Source organism: Lagopus leucura, unplaced genomic scaffold (genome assembly GCF_019238085.1).
Source record: "Lagopus leucura isolate 7727_CA_CO unplaced genomic scaffold, USGS_WTPT01 Super-Scaffold_650, whole genome shotgun sequence".
In the NCBI taxonomy this organism is placed as follows: domain Eukaryota; kingdom Metazoa; phylum Chordata; class Aves; order Galliformes; family Phasianidae; genus Lagopus; species Lagopus leucura.
Window position 1 is genome coordinate 766,560 of NW_024962253.1, and position 17,726 is coordinate 784,285.

The 17,726-nt window shown below is 52.3% G+C and overlaps 1 protein-coding gene across 1 annotated transcript in view; it reads right to left on the reverse strand.

Moving 5' to 3' along the window:
• Window positions 1–16,754, reverse strand: part of CNTFR (ciliary neurotrophic factor receptor) — a 171,408-nt gene extending 154,654 nt beyond the window's left edge. Inside the window, exon 1 of the mRNA XM_042862405.1 lies at window positions 16,585–16,754. The gene's annotated coding sequence lies outside the window, so the exon portion shown is untranslated. The remainder of the gene's footprint in view (window positions 1–16,584) is intronic.
• Between the last annotated feature and the right edge of the window lie 972 nt (window positions 16,755–17,726).

Consider the following 17,726-nt stretch of genomic DNA (forward strand, 5'->3'; position numbering starts at 1 on the left):
CCACACTTCTGAATGGCACATCAAGGAGACAGCTGGCCCACACACAGGCAGAGAGCAAGCACAGCTTCCACCCAAAATGTCACCGACTACCCTCACGTGCAGCCCTCTGAGCACTGCCCTCCTGTGACAATGCAAACTGCAGCCTTCCCCTTCCCTCTTTTCCCAAGACCTCAGCTAATTAGAGTTAACCCCATTCATTATTGCTGTAATAAGTCACTTAACACACAGCCATGCTGCCACAGCTCCGTCCCTAGCACCCTCTCCTCTGCACCAAGACCACAGCACTCAAGTGGTCACTGTGCTGCCCAGCCAGCCTCCAAAATCACAGAATAGCAGGAAGCAGAAGGGACCTCAGGAGATCATCTATTCTCTAAAGCAGACTCCCTAGGTGTGTGTTGAATGTGTTGATAATAATCTGTTACTTGAACCTTCCTGGCCTTACTGAATAGAAGCAATACTGAAATTTGGGAAGAAAAACTAAGCTGCTTTTTGATTCCCAGAGAACTGCTTCTTTGTACTGTGACATCTCGGAGACATCTGAGGTTAATAGTATACTGTGCTTCTTTTCAATCTCCTCCCTCTTTGCTTGGTCATTTTACACTGATTGCCCACAGGCTCATAGATAACAAAAAGTGGAAGCAATAATGTATGGGCAATTAGCAGTTCTGTGCTAATGTAGTAATCCAGGTACAGTCCTACCATAGAATCATACCACAGGTTAGCTTGGGTCGGAAGGGAGCTTAAAGCCCAACCCGTCCCAACCCCCTGCTGTGGGCTGGTTGTCCCCACCAGCTCAGACTGCCCAGGGCCCCAGCCTGGTCTTTACCACCTCCAGGGATGGGGCACCACATCTCTGGGCAGCAGAGCCAGGGCCTCACTGTCTGTGTTCCATCTACTCCAGACCTCACACCCTGAGCTCCAAGAGAGCATCCCAAACCAGCCCTATCTTTATGTGCATACCTTATATCAGTGTACTTACACATAGGGGCTGCAGCAGAAACACGGGATCAGGCACTGAGCCCTACAACAGGGTTTGCTGCACCAGTGTTGCAGCCATCCACCTACCTGTACCACAGAGGGGCCCAAAGGATGCAGTCAACCCTATATTCTCCTTTCAAATATGACCAAAGTCATGACAATGACAGCACTCACAAGGAGACAGGAAGACATCTGAGCACTACCCTCCAGCCATGAGGAGGTCATGCTCACACAGACACTGCAGAAGGTAAATCTATGTAATGTCCAGTGAGCACTGGCATGGACACTGACTTCTCCAGAAACGTCACAGATGTACTATGTTTATGCAGCAGAATCACCATTCTCCCTCCCGCAGAGCCTTTTCAGCGTGTTTGCACACACAACTTTCCAGGTCTGCCCAGGCACCGGGGTGTTACAGTATACATTTAACTAATTCAATAACAACAACAAAGATTAGGGCAGGCAGCCTGCAATTAGGGAGAATATCTTTCCCAAAACGCTGGCAACGCGCCTGCCATTAGCAAGCCCTTGATTCTCTGCAAATCCCTCTGAGATCAGCAGCACCTGATGCCAGTGCGTCCTGAGGTCATTCATAACTCGGAAAGCCGTTTCCCCTCCATTTCCATTTGGACACTGGTGAGATTTTTCACACCTTACGGCTCAGAAACACTTAAAGCCCGGACAGGCGGCTCCCAGCTCCACAGGTCACGCCAGATCTGCCGGGGTAATTGGCAGTGCAGGTGGGCTGCAGCTGATACAAGCCAGGGCAAAATTACTCTCATTAAAAGCAGCAAAGCCAGGCTCAGTGCAATGGAAGGAAAATTGCTTCCCGCAAGGGCTCAGTCGGAGGAGGCAAGAGGGAGAGCAGCCCCAGTGCTAATCAGATCCCCCACAAATGTAAACCCAGGCCAAAGGAGCTGTGTGACAGCAGGACAGCTCTCCATATGCTGTTCCCAGCAAACAATCCCAGCTGCTATAGGGTTAAATCCATGCATGAAGCTATTACAGGGAGTGGAAATGTTTTACCATGGTTGAGAGAAATTCCTCACACTTAAGTCTACAAGGAACCCCATTGGGGCTTAATAGGCTAACACAGCCCATCCCATTACAGGTCGTTAACACAGGCGGGAGCCTTGGGAAGAGGGGCAATTAGGGCTCCCCCCTCACCCTGGCTTTGAACCCCAGAGATGAGGAATGGGGATGCAGGAAGGGGCCATCCCTGAACAGCCAAAGCTTGCAGCAGGTTGAGTTCTCAGTAGGTGGGCAGCAAGTTGGTCCCCTGGGAAAGCAGCGAGGCACAAAGCTCCCACCTGCTGGAAGCCTGCACTCCTCCCTATTGCCCTTGTCCATCATACATCTGGCAGCAAGAGGCAGGAGAAACCAGCCCCGCCACGGCCTCTGACATGCTGTAGTCCCAGGGAAACAGCCGGCTACTCCCCAGAGGCTTTGGTGTAATGCTGGGATTACAGCAGCCCTCAATTTCTGCCCTATGGAGTACGGTATTTCTAAGCTTAGAAATAAGGTTAAGGCTCCTCAGGGACTTAAGAATAGGTATATACACCAGTTATTTTCCACTGACAAGAGCACAGCAACAAAAGAGCAGGCAGAAGAAGGGTCAGAGGAAAGCAGAAAGGGCTCATCCCATCACTAACAGGTGAGATCACCTGCCCTACTCTGCTCCAGGCATCCCTAAGAGGAAACCATGTCTGTCAGCATGGTGTGGTCAGAGCCTAGCAGTTGCAAGCCTACACAGCTGAAAATATGAAAGAAATGGCTCATGAAGGTGGCTGCTGCCTTTCCCCTCTTCCCACTGACAAATCAATACAGGCAACAACTCTGAAAAGGGGTTGAAACACTTATCTGCTAAATAACTTTTGCCAGTATAAAGATAGATCCAGAGCATCAGTGCTTCAGCCAGCTGGGACACACTGGGAGAAGCTCTGCAGGAGGTGAGGCTGGAGATGGGACAGGCAGACAGATCATCTCTGCAGGAGGACACCAGGAGCAGTCCCAAAAGAGTAAAGAAAAACTGTGAACAGACATCACAACAGCTCTAAGGACATGACTGAGCAAACTAGGATCCTACTGCAATGGAGCTGCTTTTTAAAAAAAAAACAAAAAAAAAACAAAAAAAACAAACAAACAAAAAAACAATACTCTCTCTCATGAAAGCATCCAAAGCTCCCAAGAAAACAAGGAATATGGCCCAAGGGTATTCTCTGAAATACCTCTTCCTTTGGGCATCCTGCCCTGACCACAGTATAAATACCGTATCTCCCTCTCTCAGCACTCATATTCCATCAGGGCTCTGGTCTCTGACAGATGTGTGGTTTGCTCTCCTTACCTGTCTCCATCTGAGCAAGACAGGATGCTAAGGGATGAGCACACACAATGTGACCCTGAATTTGCACCAGTCTAGACAGGACTCACTCCAGCCATCCTCTCTGCAGAGGAGCACTCACCAAACACTATTTATACTCCACCCATAGCCCCTCGCTGGTGAGGCGAGGGTTGTCAGGTTGCGGAGATATCACTGACATCTTCTCACGGACACCTGGCTGTCACTTTAGTTCAGCCCAGCACAAGCTGTGCTCTCAGTTCTCTCCCCAAATGCCTTTACAGCTGCACATCTCCATTCCAATCGCCACCCGCTCACTGCAGCAGGTCCTTCACTGTCTGCAGCAAAGTTCTGCAAGGTGCCATGAGGAACCTGATGTTCACAGACAAGCTGCCTCATGCTTTGCTCCCATCTTGCTAAGAAAAAGTCCAGTGACTCCTATAGACCTATACTCTTCCAGCAGGTTTGCTCAGATGCCTCAGAAATAAGCAGGCACCTTGTTTCTGCTGCACAAAGCCACCTGCAACCACCACATGTGTCAAGGCAAAAACTCATGCGATCCAGACAGTGAGAAGCACAGTCCAGCAAGGTCAGGATGCGCTCTGCAACCAGAACAAGTTATGAGTTGCTGGCTGCACCTGCAAATGACAGAAGAAAATTTGACAACAGAAAAAAAATCAAAGCAACTGATTATGCCCTTTGCACAGGGACAGGTCCAGCTGGAAGGAACGCTGAAAGACCCTGAACCCATCCCTGAATCCAGGCAAGGCTGCAGCAAGCAGCACTGGGAAGTACTCAGCCCCTCACAGGAGCGAGCACGCAACCAGGCACCACACACCGCAGCATTTCACTTTGCTGCTTTTGCTCTGCAAAAAGCAGGGAAAGACCATTCTGCAAAGGCTGCAGTAGTTCTCATAGCATGGGCAATCCCATGCTGTTCTTTGCCAGAGACAGAGGCTGAGTACAACACAAGGGCACGAACTCTCTCCTGTACACAGCCCTTCCTGCAAGAAATTAGCTGGCCTCACATCACTGATGTTCAACAGTGATGAGACTGAGACCATGGACACCTGGGGAGCTGGAGCTTTGCTCTAACCCCACTCTGCCCCGCAGACAGCACGTCCATGTCTGCCCACACAACACTGCTTCCTTGCTCGATCCACAATGGGTTTGTTTTTGTGTTTCAGATGCCAGCAGGTCTCATTTGTAAGATCATGAAACAGACTGAAGCCTCACAAGCACACGTCGATTTGATGCTCCAAGCAGCACACCAGCTCTTACCCCCATGCCACCTGGCTGCTCCGAGGGGGGCTCACAGCAGCAGCCAATGTGCCGCTTTCACTGTTCGCCAGGAACTGGCTTGCAGCTGGGAAGGAGGGGGGGGAAATAAAAGTGGGGTTTCACTTTAAACAGGCAGGCTGGATGTATAACAGCTTCCCAACTTCGAGCCGCTTTGATCCAGCCAGCCCCCTCTCCGTTAAGTTCTGGCAGGAGACAGGCACAAAGCACCAATTAAACAAAGACAAGTTATGCTTTTTCTGTCAGGCAAAAAGAAAAAAAAAAAAAAGGGGGGGGGGGAGTGGAATAAAGCTAGAAGGGAGGACAAAAAAAGAATCCAGCCCTGAAGTCATTCTGCTTTCAAAACAAGCTGTCAAGGCAGCCCCTCTCCTCCCGTGGAGGCAGCACTCGCACACGGCCGCGCGGCTTCACTCACCAGACCACACCATCCGTCATTTGGCACATCGGTCTCTGCCCTGCCCTCCTTATCCTCGAGGCATCCATCAAAGCCTATGACAGAGAATGAGAGCAACAGACTCCTGCGAAGATGGGCCAAGCACCAGCCCCACCAGCTCCGTGATGAGGATCCCCACTTACAATCCATCAAAACAAAATCTAGGATATGCAGGGGTTGAACGTGCTAACTCATCTGACTGTGCTGGGAGCTCACCAAAGCAAGAAAGCACACAGCTTTGTGATGACATCAGCATGCAAACGCTGCCTTTTGCGACATGTAGGTGCTCAGGTTTGAAGCAGGCAGCAACGCTCCTGGCTCACAGCCGAGCTCAGGACAGAAAGCATCACTGCTTGCTTCACCCAACTGCTGGGCAAAGCAAGGTGCCCAGGTCACAGTACACTGCTGGAACACAACAACCTCTCCACCACTTCTGGCACCAGCAGCTCTGAACATACCTGGAGCACCAGCACCTGGCCTACTCTCATCCAGAAAGCATCAGTCCTGCAGAAAGGACAAGATTACAAAGATCCCTCTGGACGTTGGTTTCCACATCCAATTGAGGAAGATAAATAGCAAGCACAACCACCCGAAGCTGGAAAAGGGCAAGGATTTCAGCAGTGCACACACACTGAGCCCAGCTTTAATATCCCATTTGCTACAATAGATGAACCCTTTTGCAGAGCCCATTGGTACTGATTAAAGCTGAGCGGGCTCAGCATCACTTCCACTCTTTCTCCCTGGGCTCTCTGAAAGAGAGCAGCATCCAACTACAGCAGCAGTCAACCCCAGGAGCTAATGCACAACTTCATCAGGACAGCACTTGAGTTGGGCTGACCTCACCCAAAGAGGGATGAACTCTGCCACATAAGCAGGGAGCGACCTGCAGCCACATTTTGTAGGCTTGATCCATCCCAGAATTAGCACAGATGAGGAGGGAAGCGCATCCCTGCCCTGCATGGGCGGGCAGCACACACTCCAGTGCACTAATGAGTGCCCCGCTCATTAGCATGGGGTCAGAGGCATCATTTGGCTATTGCAACACCACTCATGTCCATTGCCATGGAAGTGTTTAATTTCCTTTAAGAGCTCTGAAGCTTTTGATTTGAATTTGAGGAGGAAAAAAAAAAAAAGGAAAACTCACAAAGAATAGCAAGATCTCTGTAAACATATCAGAGGGAGAAAAGAAAGAGAATCTTTGAGCCTTTTGACCTTGGCAGTGTCCTTATAATTACAAGGCTATTTATTTTCAGTTAAACCCCAACTATTGAACAGACAGTGTCAAGTTGGTTTTTCTGAGCAGGTGATTACCCTGCCTGACTAATCTAATGAAAATTATCAGGAGGCTACTGACCTCTCACTACACACACTAAATAATGCACAAAGCTTCAGGATCAGACAGGCAAATCATAGCCCTGCCTTATCTTATCACTTTCTATACAGCTCCAGGCTTGTTCTGCTCATGTTTGGCTGTGTTAGCCAAATGCTATCTCAGTGGAAACCACAGCAAAGCAAGCTCTGAGAACTGCACGGCACAAAGTTACCTCAGTAAGATTTATTTTTATAGGAGCCAAGAGCTGCAGCAGCAGATATATTTAGTCTTTAAGCTGCTGTCTGGCTCCTAAGCGTGCAGCACGAGGTAGGGATCCTCAGCAGGCTTTGGGAAAAGCAGCATTGTCCTGGTACTCTGGTGAAGCGTACAAGGCAAGGAGGGAAGAAAGGGGTTCACAGAGGCGCTCCCAAGCACAAAACCCGCAGCACTGCAGAGAGGACACCCCACAGCCCCCACTCCTCTCACTACCTCCTGCTCCTGCAGACTCTCAGGGCAGCAGCTCCCTGTTTGTCCCTTCACATTGCATCTTCAAGCTCCAGCCTGCAGCCTGCCCTGCAGCACCCTCTTCCCCTCCCCTCAAAGCTCTCCCCATCCCAAAACTCCAGATTTGTTCTCCAGCTGTGGCTACCACAGGACTTGAGCCACTTTGCTCCAGCTGGGGAGGTGTAAGCGAGATTCAAGTAGGATTTGCAATCTTTGTAATGGGCAGTTCACCTCCTCCTGCAGGCTTTTTGAATGAGAAGAGCAAGAGATCACCTCTATACCCAGCGACAATGGCAAGTACCAAGGTGGGTGCAGGCACAACAGAAGAGGGAGCACGAGAAATCACAGAAAGACAGGCAGGAAATAGCTCAGGACTCAGCTTTGGGAAAATACCAGCTAACACATGCAAGGAAAATGATCCACAGCAGAGATATTCAAAGGGAAGCAGAAATCTGGGAAAAATTAATGTCCATGCAGCAATTGAGGGGGGACAGCATGCAGCAGGGCTGCAAAGCAGAGCCCTACAGATTTCTACCTCCAGCAGATCACATCCTGCAAAGGGGAGGAGGTGTCACTGACATGGCTGTGCCCTTTGCCCACTGTGCCTCCAAAGCCCATTCATGCTGTCTGGGCTGGGATGACTAGAAGGGTGAATGGCCAGGACTCAGCAAAGGAGGGTGCTTTGTCTTTCTCCACCCCCCCCCCCCATACTCTCACTTTTAGAAAGCTGTCTGCTGCTATGGCATCCAAGCCCCTTCTGGAAGAAGTTAGAAGGATAATTAAATTCCTCCATCTCCCAGACCGGGTGACAGCAGCAACCTCGGGTGTGCTGCCTGTTGCAGCCAACAATGAAATTGCCTGTGTCACAGCCTCTCTGCACCCACTCGTGCTGGCTCTGCCCTTGAGCATGGGCTCTGTTTGTGCAGCAGCTGCAGGGCATCCCACCTGTGTGCTGGGATCAAAGCATCACTGCTGTACTGAGTTACATGGCATCGGCTGAGCTGCCAGCCTTGCTGTTACTGTTGTGCGGCCACAGCGCACAAAGTCCTCGGCAGTGCTCAAGGACCAGCACACAGCAGGCTGCTCCCAGCTCTGCTCCAGCATAGTCCACTTCTCGTGCAAGGACCCCACCAGCATGCACCGTCACACTGCCACTTGCAAATGCCTTCTCGGGGAGGTGTCTCATTTCTCTCTTCCAGCTGGGACACATGTCTCTGCTCTGCTTGCCAAGGCAAGCCCCCAGTGCTGCTCTCTGCCAGCAGAGCACGGCAAGGCATCAGAGTGACAGCCTCAGGGGACAAAGGCACAATTTATTTGCCACGCATGGACAAGCGCTCGCCTTCCTCGTAGAGAGCTGGCGGGTGAGCTGCTTGTTAGTGTCACTTGTCCTGGTTATCTGCAGGCAGGCAGCCCGCCCGCTGGGGCTGTGTGCTGAGAACCCACCAGCTCAGTGCACACACCTAGGTCAGATGCATTGGCCAGCTCCAGGAGGATGTGATTGCACTGAGTACCCTCACCTTCTCAACCCCAACATCTCTTTCCTAGAGCAAGCCCTGTCTGTCACCTTTCAAAAACCACTGCCAGCTGATCCCAGCATGGCCCGAACAAGAAGGGAAGAATGAAGATGAAATCTGTTTCTCTTCATGCACCCACTGGCAGAGCTGTGGCTCCAGCCCCCACACATCTCTGCTGGTGACAGCAGAGGCAGAAGGAGCCCAGCTGCTCTGCTCCAAGAAGGGATGGAGCAGAGAGAGCTGTTGCAGGGCTAGCACTCAGAAAAAAAGCATCTTCTGCCTGACAACTCAGCAAATCCGATCTGGAACTGGCAGGAGAGAATAAATGTAAAGCCTTCAAATGTCATTTCAGGGGTTCAGCTGCCAGAGGGACAGACAGATAAGCACACAGCATTGCAAGGAGGGGTGGGAGCCCTGCTTTCGTCTAGGGAAAGAGTATTCTGGCGTGTCCCACAGCTGGCATGATCCATCTGTAACTCAGTAAGTCTGGTTTTCTGCCACCATCACTGCTCTGGGATCTCCAGGAAATCCCAAAGCCATTCCAGCCTGCAGTTTCCCCTCTGTGCAGGCAATGATACTTTCCTGCATCCCCATGTTGTGGGAAGGTTCACTGCTGACCATGGTAATGTAACATGGCAAACACTGCAAACTAAACACAGATGCAGGTATCACTGTGCACATACACCACATTTTCCTGAACCTAGACCCAAACACTGGTCAGATAATCCCTATCCATCCCATGTGGGGGAAAGCTGAAACCACCAAGCCCCTTCCCTTGCCAGTGACGTCCCTGACCTGGGGAGAGGTGCTTCACTGCCTTCTTCCTTTCTCAGCCCTGGGGAGGTGAAAAGATCAACTTGGAAAAAGAACAGCACTGCTGGCCTGGCTGAAGGTAAAGACGTGTCAAAACTAGGAAACACAAATGCTGCATGCTCTTGAAGTCAGGGACCCATCTGGGGTCCTAAAGACATTACCCTTCACCCCTGTTTCCTGGAAGAGCAGGAGTCATAGACCCAAAGTGACTGACTCAAAGATAGATGAGGGATAGCTAATGTGTCTGAACAGTGAAAAAACTGCAGGTGGTGATGCAGGGCATCTGTAAGACTCATTCCAGCCCTCATCCCAGCTAGACGAGCCCCACCAGCTCGGTCAGTGTATATCAGAATGGAGAGCACAATGTGCATGAAACAGGAGATCAGCACGCAGGGTGCACAGGTGGAAGACAGTCTTTCTGCTGATGGCACCTTGCTGGGTTTTGAAGGGATGGATGACATCATTGGAAATCCCCATGCAAACGTGTGGGCTATCCTGCAGCACTCCCCAGCTGCAACCATTAAGAGAGGAGCTCCCCAAAATGCTCTGAGAGTGGAGACATGCAGAAACATCCCGTTACAAGAGTCAGGGGCTTCTGCCAGTTGGCACAGCACTGCTGTGGTATGGCCAACAATGCTGTCAAGCCAATGTGCTCCCTTCTACAACGCCTTCAGCGATGTTTTGTGCCCTGCCACAGACCTTGCTTTCATGCACAAGATAAAACTACATGCACCTACATATCCAATGGGCCTGTCAGACTAACAATGTTAGGACGGGAGATACAGCAGCCGCGAGGGCTGGCCCCTGCTCCAGAGCCCTCACAGAAATCATGCACACAGGAGACAGAAAAGTCACTGCCGTTCCCGGAACCAAGTCAATAAAAACACAGACAACTCCATCCAGAGCGAGAGAGATTTTTTTTATGAATCACAAAGAAAAAAAAAAAAAAAAAGAGCAGTTTCAGCTCCCTCAGCTGCAAATAGGTGAGCAGGCACCGCGCAGAGAGCAGGGGAACGTGTCTGTGCAACACGTGTTGGGTGTGCAGCAGGAGGAAGCTGTGCTGTACAGCAAAGCTGGGGCAAACAGCTACCAAAAGAGAGCAAATAAAGCAGGCTCCAGCTGACACAGCCTGCAGCACACCCTGCAAAATGCACCTCCTCCAGGTGCCTCCGTAGCAAAGCCATCTCCTTCCCAAATTAATAGTTATGTGCTCGTGCACCTTTGCCATAAAACTTATTTCTGGAGCTCTTGGCTACGTGAGGAGTCCCAAGGTATGCACAGAGCGTTTTTGATCAAACCTCAGAGCAGTGGCAACATTTTGTCCTCTCCTTTTTTTAAAATGTATTTATTTCACAGCCGCCAGTTGGGAGGCCAGGGAGGTGATGCACAAAGGAGGGCAAATCACACATTGGCAGAGCATGGGACAGGCTGCCTGCCTCCGCACGTGGGTCTGATGGCAGCAGATAGTGTGTCCTCATTGTCACCAGCATTATTTTTAGTACATGGACAAAATGACTGTGGTGAAGAGAGAGTACCTGTAACACAAGCAGTTGCCTCATTTCACAAGTGGGCAACCAGAATCTGCAGATCACCATGGCCATGTTACCCTATACCACGCTCCAGAGACTGTGAAAGCCACTGGAGACCAAGAGATATAGGAAAATAGCAGGCTGCAACTTGGTGAACAAAATGCATTCAGTCCCTTAACACCCACATAATTAAAAGCAGACACATCCCTTGGTAATTACCAGTGTGGGGATGCGCCTGACTGAGCATTTGCTTTAGGGGAACAGTGGCACTGCCTACAACAGCAAAGCCCCTCTGCAGAGTGGGGCTGCTTGCAGCACTGAGAAAATAAAAGCTGAGTACTGAGAATCCCCTTATTTTCTCACCCAAAGAGGAATAGCAGTGGCTCCTTCCTTCAAAGGAGCTCTGAGCCCTCTTGGGACTGCACTTCTGCCCTGGGGCTAAGCATCTCCCTTGGGCAGCATTTGGGTGTTGGCAACTCCAGGGGTGAGCTCAGCCCTGGCACCACAGGATGCTTCTATTGGGTGACGCCGGGCAGGGCAAGACTGCTCCTGTCCCTATCTGCCAGTCAGCCCCCCAGCTCCACCTGGCTCCTGCTGATGGTCAGCACCAGCTACAAAGGAGCAACTCATGCTGTTTCCTGACTCTGAAAGCACAAAGGGACCCAAGCAGGGGCAGCAGAACTAGAGATGCCCCTGTCCCTTCTCCTCCAGGCAGTCAGCCCCTCAGGCTGGGTCGGGTCTCAGCTAGTCTCATGCAATCACTCCTTCCTCACATCATCATTTCTTGCAAACCGCCCCAGCCTCCCTCACCCACCCTTCCAAAGCAGGGAACAGCACAACCCCCCCCCCCCCTCCGGGGGAAAGGGAGGGGAGATTTCCCCCACTGAGTGCTTGTATTAATTCTTCCATTTGCTGCAGCTTCCTTTTGCTCTGCAACTGTACAGGCATCACTGGAAAACAGCAGCAGCCCCAAAGGGAAACACAAGGCTGATGGGACAGGGGGCATCGATGACATCTTTAGGGTGTCACGGCTAATTAGAGCCCTGATTATACCCTCTAATTAGGTAACACCTTCAGACAAATCACCCTCTCCTCCTCAAACCACAACACTGCCTTCAAACACCATCCCTAATTGACTTAAAAGCAGACTCGGCACTTAAAAGCAGATCCAGCACAGCCCAAAATCCACAGAACCCCGTGCTGGGCTGTGGGAGGCTGAGCACAGAGAGCAAAAAGCAGCACAGCATCTCCTTCGTGCTCCCATCCCACTCTACCAGTGCTGCTCCAGGAGGACGGGTGTGTTTGCATTGCTCTGGTGTCCTAAAATTGTTGCCTGGGGGTTTGGGAGAGAAGCAGCGCTCCAATTCCTGGTGTCTGGCAGCCAGAAAGCATTGAGAACTGACCGGGGAGAAAGAGATGTGCCAGGCTGTTATCAAGCATCTTTTTAAACCAGAAGCTTGACTTCCGTGCTCATTAAGTAACGAATAAACTCAACGTGTCAGGATGTTTTCAGTTTTCCGCTTGTGCATTTTTTTTGTAGCAGATAAGCTAAAAAAAAAAAAAAAAAAAAAAAAGGAAGAAAAACCCACAACTGCAAACACGCTGAACAAAAACTATCAAAATTCATAGAAGATAAATATTGAACCCTTCCAAGCCCACAATGAGAACAATGTCTCTTTATTTGCTTTTTCACAAGGTTTGTTATAGCAAGAGAAAGACTGCAGTATACGGTGCTTTAGTACACATACACGCATTCACAGCTGGAATAATAGACTTTAAGGACGAAAGGCAAAATGACAGTTGAATTTATGCTGAAATGCATAAACACATCTTAAAAAACACATTCTTTGAAACCCTACCCAGATATAAAAATGGACACATATCTAATACATAAATATACACGTGTTCCAGATTGATCAGGATGGCTCATCACATCTGACTATCTAAAGTTTCTGCTGCTTTGGGAAAACACGACCCCGAAGAGGTATCTCACGTGGACTTAACATCCAGCAGAAAATGAAACCAAAGCACGGTCCATCTTCCCAGATTAACCTGCTCCTGTCTGGACAAAGCCTCTGGGGAGGAACTAAAACCACGCTAGGTGTTTCCTGGATTTCCCTAATTCCCCAGAGACCCTCTGTGTGAGTCCACCTCTTTCTTACTTCCACGATGCTTCCTGTTCAGTGCTCCCATCCCCGCTCCCCCTGCTCCCATGGCCAGGAGCAGCATGGTGTGTGCAGCCGGAGAGATGCATCCTCACCTCAGCAGGACAAGGGACCAAGGACAGAGACTAAGGACCGAGGACATGCCACCAGCATCAGCCTGTGGCCTCTGTAGGGGTTTCATGCTCAGATTCCTGCAAAATGTGCAAAGGGAGCATGCAGGGGGTGAAATGGTCAAGAGTGGCTTTTGCATTGCATTCTTCCTTCCCATTCCCAACAAAGGGGATTCCAGCACATCTCGTGCCCCCTAGTGTCATCCTGGTGAAGGGACTGGCACCCAAACAGGACCAGGACCACCACGGTCACCCCTCTTGTGCACCCACCTAGACTGCCTTCCTACTCCAGGGATGTACCCTGCATTGCAGCCAGAGACAGCCAAATGTGCCATATCCTGCTGGTCCCCAGACCTCAGCCAATGCCATTTCCTTACACAGGTGAAGTGCAGTGCAGCCCCACTGTTACCCCTGGGCAGTGACATCCCCTCAGGTGTTGCTGTGCCCTGCGTGGTGCCACCTCCATTGTGCTCCTGTAGAGTCTCAGCAAAATGCTCCCCACCAGCAGATCTCCTGGAGAGGGGCCAAGAGGAGGAGGCAGAGAGCATCTGCAGTGGCCAATGTCCAGAGCATGGCTCCTCCTAAAAATAGATGGTCCCTGGAAGGGCACGGCCCTCCCTGCTAATGGGAATGCACAGCGCTGGTAGTTCCAGGTTTGGGATAAGGAAACTTCAAAGTGCACCACTGTACAAAGTGCTTCCTCTACTTGAAGTCCTTGTGTATTGGAGGGAATGTGCATTGAGCCTGTGCACGACCTCAGTTTCCCCATCCATCTTCCTTCCCCGTACAGTTTGTCTTCACTCATTTTGCTCACCTTACCTTGGTTCAACCCTCAGTTTTTTCAGGAAGAGGCAGAGGGTCTCCTGACAACCCCAACGCAGCACCTGGTGCACCAGCACGCAACAGCAGCACACAAACCGAGCTTGCCAACCCACCACCAAAATTTGGAGGAATTCTCCCCAGGGCACTGACCTGGGTATGCTGCTTCCTTCTGCAACACCGAGCAGGGACTATAGCTTAGAATAATGGGGAAGTAACTCAGTTCAGGGCTGACAAAGCATCACAAGCCCCAGCGGGTGGGAGGGGAGGAGGTGTCCTTCCCTCACGCTGCCATGCCTGGTATACATCATGTTTAGGGCCAGGCATACGTCACCAGCACAAAATGGACAAATTGGAAGGATTTCAGAAAAACGAGCGACAAAAATGATGGAGAAGTAGAAGGGATTGATTTACAAAAGGAGATTAAAGGGGCTGTGATCAGTCTAGCTGGGCTGAGCAAGCACTGACAGGGGGAGTCGGATGCTAATCTGCAAATGGGATGAAAATGATACAGGAAGGAATAATTCAGCATCTTCAGTAGTAATGGGATGAAATTAAGGGGAACTTGGGACTCAGTAGCTAGGTGGAGAAAAAAAAGGGAACAAACCAGAAAAGCAAAACAGTGCTGCTTTCCTACTTGTCCATGACTTAGTTTATAGCAAAATACATGTCTGCAAAGTCCAGGACAGCATCCCTATGCCCAAGGTGCACACAGACACACACACATGCATTCATACAGAGAGCCCTTTCCTGCCCCAATTCGCGCCCAGGTAGCAGCATGGCCTCCCCTGACCACTGGCAGCAGACTGGCACTTTGGAAGCCCTGCACAGGGCACGGGGAGCAGAAGGAATGGAGGATGCTCACTGGGGTCTGCACAGGGAGAGGTGCTGAGGCAGATCGCTGCAGAGCCACGGCAGAGAGCGCGATGGTGAGCGCTCAGATATTTACACACAAACAGCACATTACTCAGCAACTCCCGTCTGTCAGGCGTAATGGCAGCGGCTGCAATAATAAACGACAGAGCCAAACTCCCTGGCAGAAGCAGGATGCGTTCCTCCGGCTCCACGTGGGATTGGCAGGGGGAAAAGGATGGTTGCACCCTTAGAGCTCCCCGTTTTGCTGAACCATTTCTAAAAGCTGAGCCCCACTACAGTTATCTGTACCCATACACGCACCATGAACTATGCACCTCCACGGACCGTGCCTCCTTCCTCCCCAGCACAGCAGGCGGGGGCACATTCTGCACGGGGGGCTCCGTGGCTCAGCTGGAGCTGCTCCACACAGAGTGTATCAGACCAAAGACAGCACACGGCTCACGGCTTGGCCTGCTCTGACAGTGGGCTTAGATGAAGTTATCCAAAAGGGTTGCTGCAAACTAGTCCGGCAGGCATGGGGCTCTCACTGCCAAAGCACAACCCGTGCCTGCCTTCCCCAGCGACCCCCATCACAGCACCTGGTCCCAGTGAGATGCACGGCCATGAGCATCTCTTGCACATGCCCAGAGCCATCAGAGCAGAGCTTGGCTGCTCACAACAGGGAGGGAGTAAGGAGAGAGAACGGCCACCAGAGCAAAATTTGCAAGATCCAAGCAGGAGTCAGAAAGGTCCAGAGCAAAACGCAACCTGAGGAAAGGACCTCCTGGGTTAAATGACAAATAAACACACAGAGAGAACTGAGAAACGAAACAAACAGCTCGGCAGGCAATCCCCTCTCCGTAACCTGTGCTACAGAAACGTGTCTATGAGCACAGGGTGGGGAAGAAAGGGGAAAACTGTTTATCAGAGGGAGAGGGAGAAGCGCTAGTCTTTATACCAAAAAGTTTAGTGCCTTAAAAAACAACGGCTGGGGGAGCCTGGGAGAGCCGAAATGTGCAGACCAGGTCCCATCCCCTGCGAAGGCAGCACAGCGTCGCTCATGCGGCGCTTGGAGCCCCGGTCTGGATTTAGAAGGGAAATCACCGGGATCAGGGGATGTCAAGGAGTTTGTGCACACAGGGAACGGTGTGTGTTATGCAATTCCGGAAAGCAGCCCTCATCGTGCTAGGGGTGAGCTGCCGAGCCCGGGACAGCAGATCCACAGCGCGCCAAGCAGATGATATTTTTATAAAATCAGCTCTCCTCACGAAAAAAAAAACAAAAAAAAAAAAAAAAAAGTAAAAAAGAAAAAAAGGATGAAAGTCAGCGCTGCCACAGCGGAGAGGGGAGGGCAGGTTGCGCCTTTGGGGCAAGGAGGAAAAACTCCGTTCTCCTGCCCGGGAAATCACAGGCTGCAGCTGACAAAGAGCCCCCCCGCGAGCTCGGCTCCAGCACGCCTAATGCGATGCAGCAGGCAGCGGGCTCGGCGCAGCCCTCAACCTGACGCGGCGGTGCGGCCGCGATGCCCTCCCGGCGCGGGGACGGGGACGGAGGTCCCGCGGTGCCGCCGGGGGAGGGACGGGGGGGACGCGCGGTGGCGGGGCGGACGCGCGGACGGACGGACACACGGACGCACGGAGCAGGAAACTAACTTGCCCGAATGGATTCCTCGTGGGTTTCGGGGCGGCGGCGGCGCGGCCCGCGGCGGGGCACGGACACGCGCGGGAAGGTGCGAGCGGGGGAAATAGCGGGGCGTGGGAGGGTGGCGGCGATCCGGGTGTCTCTCCCCCCCCCTCCCTCGCCCACCAGAAAGGCGGCGTTGGTTCCGCGCAGGGCGGCTGGCACAGGGGCTCTACCCTCGCGGCTGGGGGCCACCCTGCACCGCCCGCCCGGCCCCGGCCGCCCCCGTACTCACGGTGCCCTGCTCGCCGCCGCTCCCTGCTCTACCCCATGCAACCACCGGCTGCTTCTGCACCGGCTCGGGGGCTATAAGCTCTTTTAAACTCCAGCACATAACCCATGTGACCGCAGAAGCCACTGGTAAGAAGCGCCGGGGAGCCAGCGATGAGCTCAGCCCGCACCCCCCGGCACAGCGCCGCGGCCGCGCTCCCGGCCCCGCCGCGCGCTCCCGCCTCACGCCCGCACACACACACACACACGCGCACACGCACATACACACACACGGGCGTGCACTCACGTGCAAACACGCGCACGTACCCACGCGCTTGCCCTTGCACGCGCACCTTTGCACGCACGCCCGTGCGGGGACACGCAGGCCACTCGACACATTTGCACACGCACATCACACTCACGCGTGCCCCGTTTTGCACATGCAGCCGTGCACAACGCACCCTGCACAGCCCTGCGGGCACACAGCACCCCAAGAGGAGCAGATCCAAAAGAAGGCACCATGCTTATATGCATCCTGTGAACATGCACGCATCACACTTGTGAGTGTCTGGCACACGCATGGCCGTGCACATCCCATTGCACGATGACTCACTCCAAGTACCCCTCCAACCGAAGTGCCACACAGCTCCAGACCAAAATAAAAGCACACTCACACATGCACGTAGTGCACAACTCAATGCACAGGTCTTTGCTCACCCTTGCACAACCAGTGCACACAGCTCTGTGCTCACTCTGGTCTCACACGACCAGTGCACAAGCAGAGCATCCTATATGCACCCACTTTTCCCACTCCCGTGCAACCTACTGGTGCACGTTGCACACCCACACTTGCCCATCCTCTGCACCCCCTGGTTGTAGGGTAACCCCACTTAACCCCACTTCCCATTGCACCAGAGCTGTCACGCAGGTGGGGGTTCTGCAGGACATGGAGGACAGACGTGCCATGCACAATGCCTCCAGACAAGGCAGAGGCTGCTCTTGCAGTGCAATTCGGGAGTGCCAGGATTAAATGTGCCAGGAGGGGACGGGAGCCGAGCGTGAGGTTTGGGTGTGCAGGAGGCTGGGACAGGCCTGGCTGGGCAGGTGCAGGCGTGTGCTGCTGGGACACGCCAGCAACACGTGGGAGAAGGCAGAGCTGGCAGGCAG